The sequence below is a fragment of the Tenrec ecaudatus genome, chromosome 12 (assembly GCF_050624435.1).
Source record: "Tenrec ecaudatus isolate mTenEca1 chromosome 12, mTenEca1.hap1, whole genome shotgun sequence".
Taxonomy (NCBI): Eukaryota; Metazoa; Chordata; class Mammalia; order Afrosoricida; family Tenrecidae; genus Tenrec; species Tenrec ecaudatus.
In genome coordinates this window covers 6,460,610-6,473,215 of record NC_134541.1, presented here as the reverse complement: position 1 = coordinate 6,473,215, position 12,606 = coordinate 6,460,610, and the positions used below count along the sequence as shown (strand labels likewise).

The 12,606-nt window shown below is 53.1% G+C and overlaps 1 pseudogene; it reads right to left on the bottom strand.

Annotated features, from left to right (window-relative positions):
* Positions 1–205: 205 nt before the first annotated feature.
* LOC142422339 (cytochrome c oxidase subunit 4 isoform 1, mitochondrial-like) lies at positions 206–4,711 on the bottom strand (annotated as a pseudogene).
* Between the last annotated feature and the right edge of the window lie 7,895 nt (positions 4,712–12,606).

Below are 12,606 nucleotides of genomic sequence, written 5' to 3'. Positions count from 1 at the left end.
GTGTGCACAGGTATGTGCATGTGTGTATATGTGCATATGCGGGTATACATATATATATGTATGTGTGGGGGTCAAGCAGGCTAGATCAAAGCTTCCTAATTTTTTTTCACGCGCACAAGTCATGTATTAGCATTGTCTCAGTCATACAGCACGGTCTCCGGAAAGTGCACCAGGCTGCATGGAAGCGGCTGGCGGAGGGGAGCCCCTACTTCTTCCGCTCGTTCTTGTCGTAGTCCCACTTGGCAGAGAAGCCCTGCATGGGGCTGACCTTCATGTCCAGCATCCTCTTGGTCTGCGTGGCCACCCACTCCTCCTCAAAGGTGTGCGGGTGGGGCCGTGCATGTAGTTCCTCCCTACATGACAATGAGTGCGGTGAAGGCGATGAAGGACATGGCCATGCCCACCACCGTCTTCCGCTCGTTGGTGCCTCTGTTCATCTCCGCAAAGCTCTCCTTGAACTTGATGCGGTATAATTCAACCTTCTCATCCACAGAGAGCGTGTTCCAGGCGGCCTTCTCCTTCTCCTTCAGGGCCTTCTGCTGGGCAGAGAGGCTCCAGACATGGGCCACATCAGGCAAGGGGTAGTCTCGTCGGTCCACGTAGGATGGGAGAGCATAGTCTTCTGACTTCACGACGGTCCCGTGGGCTCGCACGCATGCCGAGGTAGAAAGGGCTTTCTTGCCGATTAGGCTAATTATCCTGAATTGTCCTGGTTTTTGAGACCCTGCTGTGGGGCGTCATGCTATGGGGCGTCATGGGCTGTCACTCCAGATCCATGGCAGGAACCCGTCGTTCGCTTCAGGGGAGAAAGACGGTGGGCAGGAATTTGTTTTGATCCTCAGCTCCAGGAGCCCTGGAAGTGTAGCGACGGAGCATTGGGGTGAAAGATGTGGCTGTCTGCTCCCGCGAAGCACCCGGCCTTGGAAGACTGGGCCAGTTCTACTCTGTGACCAGAATCTACTCGTGGGCCACGTGTCTGTCATTCGAGAGGTTTGAAGATCTCTCCGGGTTCAAACCAAGCACACCTAAGGAGAGCCCGTGGACCCACGTGATTATCTGCCCATCTGTTCCTGGCCGGGGTCCTGCTGACCGGCTCCCAGCAGAGCCGGGCATCAGCCAGCAGCCTGGGATCTCAGCAGGGCTATTCTGACCCCCATTGTAGGAGACAGTTTTGACTGTCCAAAGTGGGTAGACGGGTGTTATTGGCGTCTGGTGGGCCAAGGTCAGGATGTTGCTAAAAATCCCAACAGTGCAAAGGCAGTCCTCCTCCTTCCCCTTTGCCTCCAGTTAGGCACGCAGGTCAAAGAGTTGTCCGGTCCCGAGATCCCTAAGGAGCCCTGGGAGTGTAGTTGGTCGCTCACTGGTCTGCGAACTGCCAGGCCAGAGACTCGAAACCTCCAGCCACTCTGGGGGAGAAAGAGGAGGCTTTCTACTCCCGTAAAGAGTTACCGTCTCAGAAACCCACAGGGGCAGTTTTACGCAGTCCTATAGTGTAACTCTAAGTCGGCCTTGACTCCATGGCGGTGAGTGAAAAGGCCCTCATGACACACTGGACTGGAGGACTGGGGTGAGCCGGGCAGTCAGCACCAGGCTGCGGAAGTCCTGATGTCTGAGCAGTGGCCATTCAAAGAGACAGGTCTGGCGGTGTCTGGCTGCCGGGTCCCAGCCACAGTCTCCCACAGCCCATTCCACAGATGCGGGGCCTGAGGCCCGGGGGGTTCCCAACACTCCCAGGTGGCAACCCCCCCACCCCCAGCAGATTGCCAGAGTCTGGACAGGACTCCGGACTGCCTGGCTCCCGAGTCCACCCCCTTAAGGACAGGCAGCTGTGTGGGAAAATGCGGGCCAGGGCTCCTGCGCCTTCTCCTGCACTTCTGAGAACGTCACTGGGTGGCTTTCTCTGCCCAGAACATTCTTGGGAAAACTTCCACTCGTCTTTCAGGCCTCAGCTTGAACCGCACCTTCTCCAGAGAGTCCCCATCACCCCCATCAGTGGAAGGACCAAGTGCCTCAGTCGGGGTCCCCTTTTCCCAGTTAGGGGTTCCCCCTAAAAGCTAACCACATTAGTGCCAAGTCCATTCCAAATCCAGTGGACCCCGCAGGACAGAGAGGAACAGCCCCACAGGTTTCAGAGGTGTAAGTCTCAACCCGCCCATCTTGCCACCCTTGAGGGGCAGCTGGTGGAGTCTAGCCGCCGGCTGTCAGTGGGTAGCCAAGTGCTTAACCACTGCGCCACCAGGGCTCGGCTCTGCCCGTCGCTCGGTTCCCTCTCCCTGTGGCGGCTTCAGTTTTCTGTCACAAGGCTTCACGTGTCTCGGTCAATAGGATGGGGCCACCTGGCGCTGGGTGCTGACTGAGTATTTGTGGGATGAGCAGATCAATGGGTGGGTGTTGCCCCGTTTCTCGGCAGAACTGTACATCTGACGTGGGGAGGCATTGTTGAGTTTTTACGACGAGCCGGGCCTTCGTCTGAGTGCGGGACGTGTGTGAACCTGCCTCCGTCTTGCAACAGGCTCACGAGGTGGGTCTTAGCACCCTCCTCCTGTCCTCATCGCCCCGGCTTCTTGGAAGTCAGGAGAGGAGACGGGGCCAAAGGAGCCTGGGTAGTGAATGCAGAGGACTGACCAGGGCCCGGCCCAGCGGCTGCGAGTCAGAGTCCACATCAAGGCGAAGGGATTAGGGTTTGGTTCCGCTGGCCTGGGAACGATCGGAGCTCTTAGGATCCCTGTTGAGACTCCAACGTGTCTCGTGCCTCAGGACAGGCTCTGGCACCCCCAAGCCATCTAATTGGTCATCTCCAAGGGGTCAGGGGTCAGATTAGATGGAGGGATCATGCCTTCCTTGGTCATCATCCGCAGTTCTTACTGAGATACTGGCCAGCTTAGCTCGTAATAGAAGAGTTGATTTTTCTTCTCTTTTTTCCCCTCCCATTTCTGATCAGTTGTGAACATAAACCTACTGCTGTCAGACTCACAGCACTGAGTGGAGCCGCCACTTAGGGTTTCTGAGACTGTGAGTCTTCACAGAAGCAGATTGCCTCATCTTTGTTCCTCGGAGCGGCTACTGGGTTTGAACTCCCTACCAATGCATAGTCCACCATGCCACCAGAGCGCTTTGATCAGTAGGCGACTGTTTATATATTCAGGCTCTTTAACCTCTTTTTAAATCACATTTTGCGTATTCTCCCCAATATTGTTATTTATCAACTTAAAAAAAACTCTTTCTTTTATGCTCAGATTTGTTGGTTTTACACTTTAGGTACAAATTCCCTCTTGTGGTTTCGGTCCTCAGCTTCATGCTCCGAAAGGCTTCTTTCCGCCCTACGATGATAACATGTCCACTCACATCTGTTTTGTCTGTTTCTTTGGGTTTTATTCTTATGCTTCTTTATAGACTTGCTTGCTTATTTAAGCCTTTGACCTGCCAGGAATATACTAGAACATAGTGTGTCCAGCACTTTCTTTGTTCTCCCTACATCTACTCCCATGGACTTCCCCGGACGGCCACAGAAGAGGCACGTACGGCCCGACACTCCTTAGAGGCAAGTATGGCGAGACTTCATCTCATGTGCTTTGGGCGTGTTGTCAGGAGAGACCACTCCCTGGCGAAAGACATCATGGTTGGTCAAGGAGCGGGGCAGCAAAAAGGAGGAAGATCCTCAACAAGATGACGGCCACTGGGGCTGCGACAATGGCTCAAACATAAGAACAATTGTGAGGCTGGGGCAGGACCGGGTGGTATTAGATTCTATGGTACACAGGGTTCTTTTGAATCGAAACGGACTTGACTGCCCATAACAACAACTTCCCTGTTCCCCACGAGGGAGGACCTCATTGAGAGCACCATTGATTGAACCAGGCAGCCACCGACATCCCCCTCCACCGTGTCCCTTCCATCATCAGCTTATGGGCCACCTTGTGTTTTGGTGATCTACACACACATATACAGACATGCATGTACGTGCATATGCAAATAGAGACATACATTTATGCACACATCCATAACCTATCCATAATGACAGATGACTAGACCTCGTGGCACTGCCCTGCAAACCACAAGATCAGCCATTCAAACCCACCCACCACTGCTCCAGTGAACAATGAGGCTGTCTGCTCCCATAAAGATTTACAATCTCAGAAACCCTGTACAGGGCCACCGTGGGTTGGAATGGGCTCAATGGCAGTGGGTGGGGTTTTGTGTTTTAGGTTGTCAACAGTTGTCATCGAGCGGATTCTGACTGTCATAGGCTTACCTTCCTGCTGCGGCTCTCGCGGCTACCTTCAGAGCACCTCCTCCAAATCAGGGCTGAGAAGGCATGTTGGGTGACATGACCTGCCCAAGACACATATCTGGCAAGTGGCAACCCAGGTGACCTGCCTACCCATGCTGCAGCTTGGTGACCGTTCCAAGGAGAAGACTTGGAGGCATCCCCCAGCAGCCCCCGGACCGAGATTCACCCCAAGGAGAGGATTCTGGACGAGTCCACACCTGGAGGAGTCGTGGTGGTACAGTGTGTAAGCACTCAGTTGTTAACTTAAAAGGTCTTTAGTTCAAAGCCAGCAGCTCTTCCGGAAAGGACAAGGCTGCCTGCTCCTGTAAGAGCTCCAGTCTCCAAGACTCCAGGGAGCAGTTCTCCTCTGTCCCACAGAGTCACTAGACCCCTAACAACAACTTCCAGGTTCCCGACGAGGGAGGACCTCATTGAGAGCATCAATTATGAAAGAGGCAGCCACTGGCATCCCCCTCCCCCCACAGTGCCTCCTCCATCATTAGCTTATGGACTACCTTGGCCTTGGGTTATCTACACACACACACATAGGCAACACCTTGTGGCAGCAGGGTATTGATCTGTGAGCCCAAGTGCGGCCCTCCCATTGAGAAGCAGCCCAAGGAGGGCTCCTCATAGGAGATCAATAAACGCCAACTGGTCCTTATGGAAGGGACCTGAGCCTAGGGGTCATCTGGCAGATGGTTCTGTCCGGCTGCCTTCTCATTCTTTGGAGGCTCCCAAGTGGTTAGGGAGGACTCCCTGAGAGCCATGAATGGCCAGGTGGGAAGGGGGAGGAGGGCCCACTCAGCCTCTCCTCTCCCCCTCCTCTCCCCTTCACCCCCACCCCTGCCACTGGGGACAGCCCCATTTCTTCTTGGCAAAAGACAACTTCCTGATCGGAAGACCCAAAGACCTCAAGAAAAAACAAGAAGGGAGGAAAGGGTCCTTGGACATCAAATGCTTCTTGCGAGAACTGTTTTGATGGTTTGAATGTAAACACATCCGAAACATATGGATTAAATTTCTCCTGGATGGCTTAAAAATTAAGGGGGAGGGGAGGGCAGAGCAAATGGGAGTTGTCCCCCATCAAAATGCATGTTGGTTTTTGCCAATCTCCCCAACCTTCAGGAAATAATTGGAGACATGTCCTCACACCCCAACCAGCGCTAAGCTGTGCCTTTTAATTGCTGTTATGACTCACTGTTGAGTTGGTGATTATTTTTATCCAGTTAATGAAGGTAATCTATAAATTACCACTGACCTAGATTCATTATTTAATACGATTTAAATTACACACCGGGCTTGCTCTGGAGAAGCGGACTGGAACCTCTTGTTTGGAGCAGAAAGTGTGCATCTGTTTGTCCCCCAAATGTCCCCGTGCTCAGATGTTCTTCGACTCACTGCTTCCCCAGCCCCCCTCCCATCTGAGCACATGGCCTAAATACAGTGACACTTGGAGCCACCTGGCCAGTGTCCAGTCCCTTGCTCCCCCATATGGTCAGTGGCTATTGGCGTTGACCACTGTCAAGAGCACCATGTGCGGATTCAAGGCACCCACTCTGCTCTCCCCTTGGCCACGTACTTGCCATGTGTCCTTGGGTGCCTGCCAAACCCCCCATTTGTGACATGAGAGAGTGAGGGTCAGTCAGGGCTTCTTAACATTCAGTGCCAAGCCAGGGCTCCCCAAAGTGTGCTCTGTGGAACCAGCCTCTTACCTAAGGCAGGGCAGGTGTCGCCTGTCCTCTCAGGGCCACTGGAAGGGGGCACCACTGAGCAGTTTCCATCGCCATTGATGAGAGGCCACCATTCAGCAAGTGGAGACCAACAGGTTCATGATGGGGAGCATCCTGCCACCCATCAGGAAGACTGTGAGCTCTTGCACTGCTGAGCACAGAAAGAGAAGACTCACTGCAGGGTCAAGTACAAGTCATGGGGACCCTAAAGGGCAGAGGAGAATTACCCCATGGGGCTTCCTGGGCTGCGATCTTTAGGGACGCCGACTGTCTTTTCTTTTTCTTACAGAGCAGCTGCTGGGTCTGAACCATAGACCTGTTGGTTAGCTAACAAACACATAACCACGGTGCCCCAGGAATCCTTGTGAAAAGAGAAGAAACTTAAAAATAAAAACAAAATTTCAAGACTTAAAAAGGAACTCTGGTGGCATCATGGTTGACACTTTGGGCCGTGAACCGTAAGGTCAGCAGTTCGAAACCACCAGTCGCTCCACAGAGGAAGATGAGGCTTCTCACCACGTAAAGAGGTACCTTCTTGGAAACCCACAGAGGCAGATCCACCCTATTTTACAGGGCCCCTAAGGATTGACAGCGACAGGATGGCACTGAGTTTGGTTTTTGGTTTGGGGGAGGGAAAGGCTCATGGGCTTGACTTGACATTCTGAGCTGCTGTTCCATTTGAATCATCTCAAAGATGGGCATCAGGCGTTTGGACGGGGGTGACCTTGGTGTGGAAGGAAGCCCAGTCGAGTGCTGTGGAGAAGCGCTCTGTCTGCATGGGTTTGAGCACAGCCACAGATTCTGCCTGGTTTGTCCATTTGCAAAGCAACCAGCCACTCTACCACCTCTCTCTGTCAAGGGTCTAGTTAATGGTTTGCACTCACGACCAGGTGCAGAAGCAGCCCTCGGGGCCCAGTGTCTCTGTGCTAAGCTGCCAACCAAAGAGTCAGCAGTTCGAAACCCACTGGTCCCTCTAAAAAAGCAAGATGAGGCAGTCTGCTTCGATGGAGACATCTAGCCTAGAAAACCCTACGGGGGCAGTTCTAATCTGCCCTAGTGGGTCCCTGTGTGTTGAAATAAATTCTGCCCAAAGGTTGGCAGTTTCAACCCACCTAACCACACCACGGAAGAAAGGCCTGGTGATTCGCTTCCGTGGAAAACACTATGGAGCCATCCAGCAACACGTGAGGTCACTGTGAGTCGCATTGTCTCCACGGCCGCTGTCATTCTGTTGTTGTTTTATTCTCCTAAATCAGGTCCTGTCCTCACTTCTCAGCCCTACTAAGGCTCCTCTTCTTGGACTGAAACACCTCCTTCCCTCCCACCCCCGAAGGAACATGATCCTGCAAGATGAGGTCAGGGGTTGGGGGCGGTGGCAGCTTCCCAAGATGAGCTTGGAGTGGCAGCTACACAGAAGGACCTGCTGGGTTCAATTTTCTTGAAATCCTTAGCATATTTAGCACCAGGATTCCCCATTTTCATTTTGCACTGGGTCCCCCTCAATCACATCCTGGTCCTATCTGCACCCCAACTTGTCTTCTTTTTTTAAAGTTATTTAATATAGTTTATTCTTTTTTAAAAAACAATTTATTAGGGGCTCATACAACTCTTATCACAGTCCACACATATACATACATCAATTGTATAAAGCACATCTGTACATTCTTTGCCCTAATCATTTTCTTTTTTTTTTTTTCTCCTCTTTTCTTTTTTTACATTTTATTAGGGACTCATACAACTCTTATCACACCAACTTGTCTTCTTAACTGGCCTCATCCTCTTGGACCCTGGCCTCTTCCTCCCTGACCCTCTGGGCCCCATGGGCTCAGAGCTGGCCATGTCCTACACAGTCAGCAAGGTCCTCACTGGGCTGGCTTGGGCTCCCTTCCTAGTCTGCAGTGAGCAAGTTCACATGGGTCTCACTCAGGCGGTGAAAGCAAACATGTGAAAAAGGCTCCCCGCAGATTAGTCAGGAGGCACATTAGTCAGTCCTTGCTTGCCTGGTCCACTGACCAGGTCCCTGTCTGGGAGCTGACTAGGTTGGGGGAGAAGGGGCTGTGGGGTTGGAGAGAGACAGATGCCAGCTAGACCTGCAAACACAATCTTGGAGGTTGCGAAAAAATGCAAAGTTATTCACTGCATACTAGTCAGTAAGCACGGGCTTAGCTTGTTTGTTGGGTAATCTGACACCTCCCCTGGCCCTGCCCTGGGACCCTGCCCACCTCCATGCCTCCAGTAGGCCTTTCCCATCCTTGGCTCTGATGTTACCTTCTCCCAGAGGCCCTAGACCTCCCTCTGCCCCCTGGGGCCACCCCTATGAACAGTCTTGTCTCTTCCCATGGAATTACCTCCATGCTGGTTCCCTTATCTGTTCCCCCACCTCCCCAGCCCCTGATCCCCTAAGCAGAGTGGGCAGGCAGGGATGGGAGGAAGGGACTTCCTGTTTCATCACCCAGCACCCCTACCTAGTAAGTGCTCAGCCTGGGTCAGGAGGCCCGCTTCAATGCCCCTGAAATTCCCACACAGATGCAGCCCCAGCCTGACTGGCCTGGGAAAGCCCCAAGTTTGGACACCTGCCCATTCCCCAATCCTCCCAGCTCTCTAGTCCCCACCCAAACCCCCTCCACTGTTCTTTACCCACTGGTTCTCTTCTGGGGTGTGTATTGTGGAGGACGCCTGGATTCTTTGTATCGGATTCATTCCAGAGGAGTTTCAGTTGACCTTGGGGCTAGCTGGGAACTTACACCACCTCCATCACCACCCCTCCCCCCCACAACACACGTACACGACCCTCTTGTTGGGACTGCTAGTGCTGAGAACTGCCAGAGCCCACCCAGGTCCTTTAAGTGTCAGGTGGCCATCGGAGGAGTGGGGGTGGTAGGCAGGCGTGAGTCAAGAGCACCTACATGCTGATTTTCCAGTGAGCATGTATCTATGTATTCTAAGAAAGAACAAAGCTGTCGTGGGATAAGAAAAGTCAAGATGCTCCTTAGACAGGAGGGTGTGGAGGCTCTGGCTCATCTGCTTGGCACATGTGGCCAGGGGGCCGGTCCCCAGGGAAGGACATCATGCTTTGTAAAGTAGAGGGGTGGAGACAAAGAGGAAGGGCCCCCGAGGGCAAGATGGACTGACACAGAGGCTGGAACAATGGGCTCGAACATAACAAGGGGGTGGAGATGGTGCAGGGGTCTTTAGGGGTCAGAACCGGTGCCAGGGCACCCAACAACAAGGGGGTTCTGTTTCAGAAATGAGTGGGTTTTAAAGAAAGGCTTTAGGAGGCCAATGGAACAGAGGTGCAGGCTAACCACTGACTGGGGAGGGGATCTCAAGAGCTGGCAATGAACCCACACAGCCTCCCCCATCACCATTCCAATGCCCAGCAATCCGACGTGGGTCGGCGTTTCACGGGGCTTCCAATGGCTGTGATCTTCCAGGAGCAGATTGCCAGGCTTCTCTTCTGAGGCACCTCTGGGTAGACTTGAAAATCCAACTCTCAGTGAACAGCGGAGTGTGTTAGCCATTTATTTGCAGAACCCTGGGTTACACATTGGGGGCCTAAGCCTAATGTCAGCAGTTCAAAACCACCAGCCGCTCCAAGCAAGAAAGACAAGAGCGTCTGTGTCCCGTAAATGTACAATCTTGGGAGCCTTGCCCTACAGGGTGGCTGGGAGTTGGAATTGGCTTGATCGCAGTGAGTTTGGGTTTGTTTTATAGGCAGGGCGGGCACTCTAAACACAGCCTAGCCCCCAAATATTTCTCAGACTGGAACTTCCCTGAGTCTGGACTGAGTGCCTTTCCAGGACTTGGAAGCTGGGAGCAATGGGGGGCCCGCTTGAGGTCACCCCTCTCTAGGGAAAGCATTATGTCCTTCACCAAGTCGGGTGGCCAACCTGTCCTGCACTCGGGGACCTTCCCGGGGTTGCCTTCAAAGTTCCACATCCCAGGGACCCCATTGTTGCCATCCGGGGCATGTAACTCACAGCAACCCACTGTGGGACGGAGCAGAGCTGCCTCTCAGGGTCTCCCAGGCTGAGGTCCTTATGGGGCAGATCGCCAGGACCCATCCTCTGTGTCCACAGTGTAAGCAGATGAACACTTAACCACTGCACCACCAGGGCGTCTTGGGAGCCCCGTTCATCCCAGCAGGGCCTGAGTCTACAGGCTGCACACCACGCACCCCCACCCTTGGAGTCTAGTCTCAGGATTCAGCCTATGGTAGGTGCTGCGGGGCGCACCTACCACCTCTCTCTGTGTGGACTCAGCATGGTAAATTCAATTTGCCTTGTTGGGGGGGCGGGGTTCTGGATTTTCCTCTTCCCCCCTCCCAATATTTTCAATCCACAGTCAATTGAATATGTGGATGCAGAACCTGTGGGCCCAGAGGCCAACTGTATCCCCACTTTACAGATGGGGAACCTGAGGCCCCATTGGTTGAAAAGAAAGGGACTCCGAGGAGTGTCCAAGGCCAGCAGGTCCTGGGCTTCTCACCACATGAGGATCACCTGCAGAGCTAGTCAGTGCACCTAGGGGTTCTGCGTCAGGAGGTGCACTGGCTAATTTGTAGTGACATGGGTAGGAATGGGCTGCCTGCTCCACTCAATGTCCAGTGAACGTTTTGGAAAAGTGGACGTTGTGTTTCAGAAGCGCTCACTAAGATTTATCTGTCACGTGAGGCCTTTGGGAAAATACTTGGGTTTTCAGCGAGGCAGCTCTGGCCTGTCCGGGACCTCAGTTTTCTCAGCTCTGAAATGGGCAATTGCCCCAGCATTCCAGGGTGTTGTGGGCTGAGCTAAAACACAGAGTCGTGGGGAGATCTTTGGAACTGCCAAATGAAGCATCAGCATGGGGGTAGAGGCACAGCTGGGCGTGGGGTGGTGGCGGTGGCAGGAGCGTTTCCATGGTAACCAGGGACCAACCAGGGCAATGAACGTTAGGCTCTATGAAGTAAGTATTGCCAGTCGGTCTCCCACAGCTGGCCTCGACCCTGTCCCAGCTCCAGCCCCATTGCCCTTGAAGAGGAGATGAGCCCTCGTGGTGCCCAGCCTGGAACAGCCCTGATGACACCTGTCTGTCTTGGGCTGGTGATAACAGTGCGGGAGAGAATTCTGGAGCCACTGGAGGAGGGAAGGGGCTTATGTTAGCCAACAGCTTCTTTGCTTTTCAATGAAGTAATGTGCATTCCTGATGGGCGATCTAGGAAATGTGAGTCAATAAGAGGGAGGAAACCAGTGCCGTCCATAAGCCAGCTCCCAGAGCTGACCACTGTGGCTTCCCTGAGCCCCAGCGCTTAAGCTGTGAGCCTGGGCTCTGCAGGCCAGGGCTGCAGGGGGACGCTGTGGCTTTACGGGAGGAGTTTGGGCCACCAGGGATGAGAGGAGAGACCACTCTGGTATGAGAGGTGGGTTGTCAAGAAGACGGATTTGGATGAGGTTGAAGTGCCAGCCCATTCAACAAGCAGCGCTAAAACTGGGTTCTGGAAAGCATGCCAGACGTGCCCTCAAATACTGCTGCGTAATCCAACCACACTGGCTGCCATCTTTGCCGGTTTTTGGGAGGACTAGCTTTTGTTTCCCAGGAAATGTGCACATCCCAGTGGTAGTCACATTGGGAAAATTTCCGTGGTTTTTGTTGCCTTTGTTTGTTGCTAGCTGCCGTGGTGCCAGTCCCGACCGAACAAAACGCTGCTTGGTCCTGCGCTGGCCTCGCAAAAATGCTCCAATGCCCCAGGCGGCCATTGGCTCAGCCACCATGCCAATCACTCTTCTTCACTTCCCTCTACTTTACCGGGACTGGTCTCTGCGGGTAACAGGTCCATGGTAGAGGTGAGGAAGTTGTTTGTACTGGTCTCCATCTGCTCCAGAACAGGGGTCTCCACCAGGGCGTGACTGGTATTTGGGTCAGAGATGTCTGTGTGGTGGGAATTGTTCTGGGCACGGTAGACTGTTGAGCAACATCCCTGGTCTCTCTCTACTGGCTAGATGAGGGAGGGGTGGGGGAAGGAGGGGTCCTGTTCCCACCCTTGTCATAACCAAAAGTGTCTGTGACTCTGCCACTGTGTCTGCCATTGCCCAAGGTCCCCTGAGAGACAAAAGCAGTGTCTTAGAGCATTCCAGAAAGATGCATTTCCCCAAACATCACATCACCCAAGCCGCAGTTGATGATGTTGGGCTACATGTCGTGGTATTTTTAATGGCATTCTAATGAAGAAAATGAGCTTCCCTGGCCTCACAGTGGTTAAGCACTCATCTGCGAAGCAAAAGGTTCGTGGTTCAAACCCACCAGCCACTGGGTGACCTGCTCCTGTGAGGATTTCGGTCTCAGCAACCCGGTGGGGTCATTTTACTCTGCCTCACGGGGTCACTGCGTTGGGATGGACTCAACATCAAACACCGACAGTAAAGAAAGCAGCTAATGAAGAATCTAGTAATACAGGATGGGTAATATAATATCCCACGCGGTTGGAGTTTGTGTGTGGGCACTTACAATTTTAATATCCATTACATTTCACTCCAATTAGTCTTCCATGACATTTAATATTGCATTACTAACTTAAAGAGAGAAAGCCTTTGGGATTTTTTAAGTCCCCTCCACCCCACCCCAAAA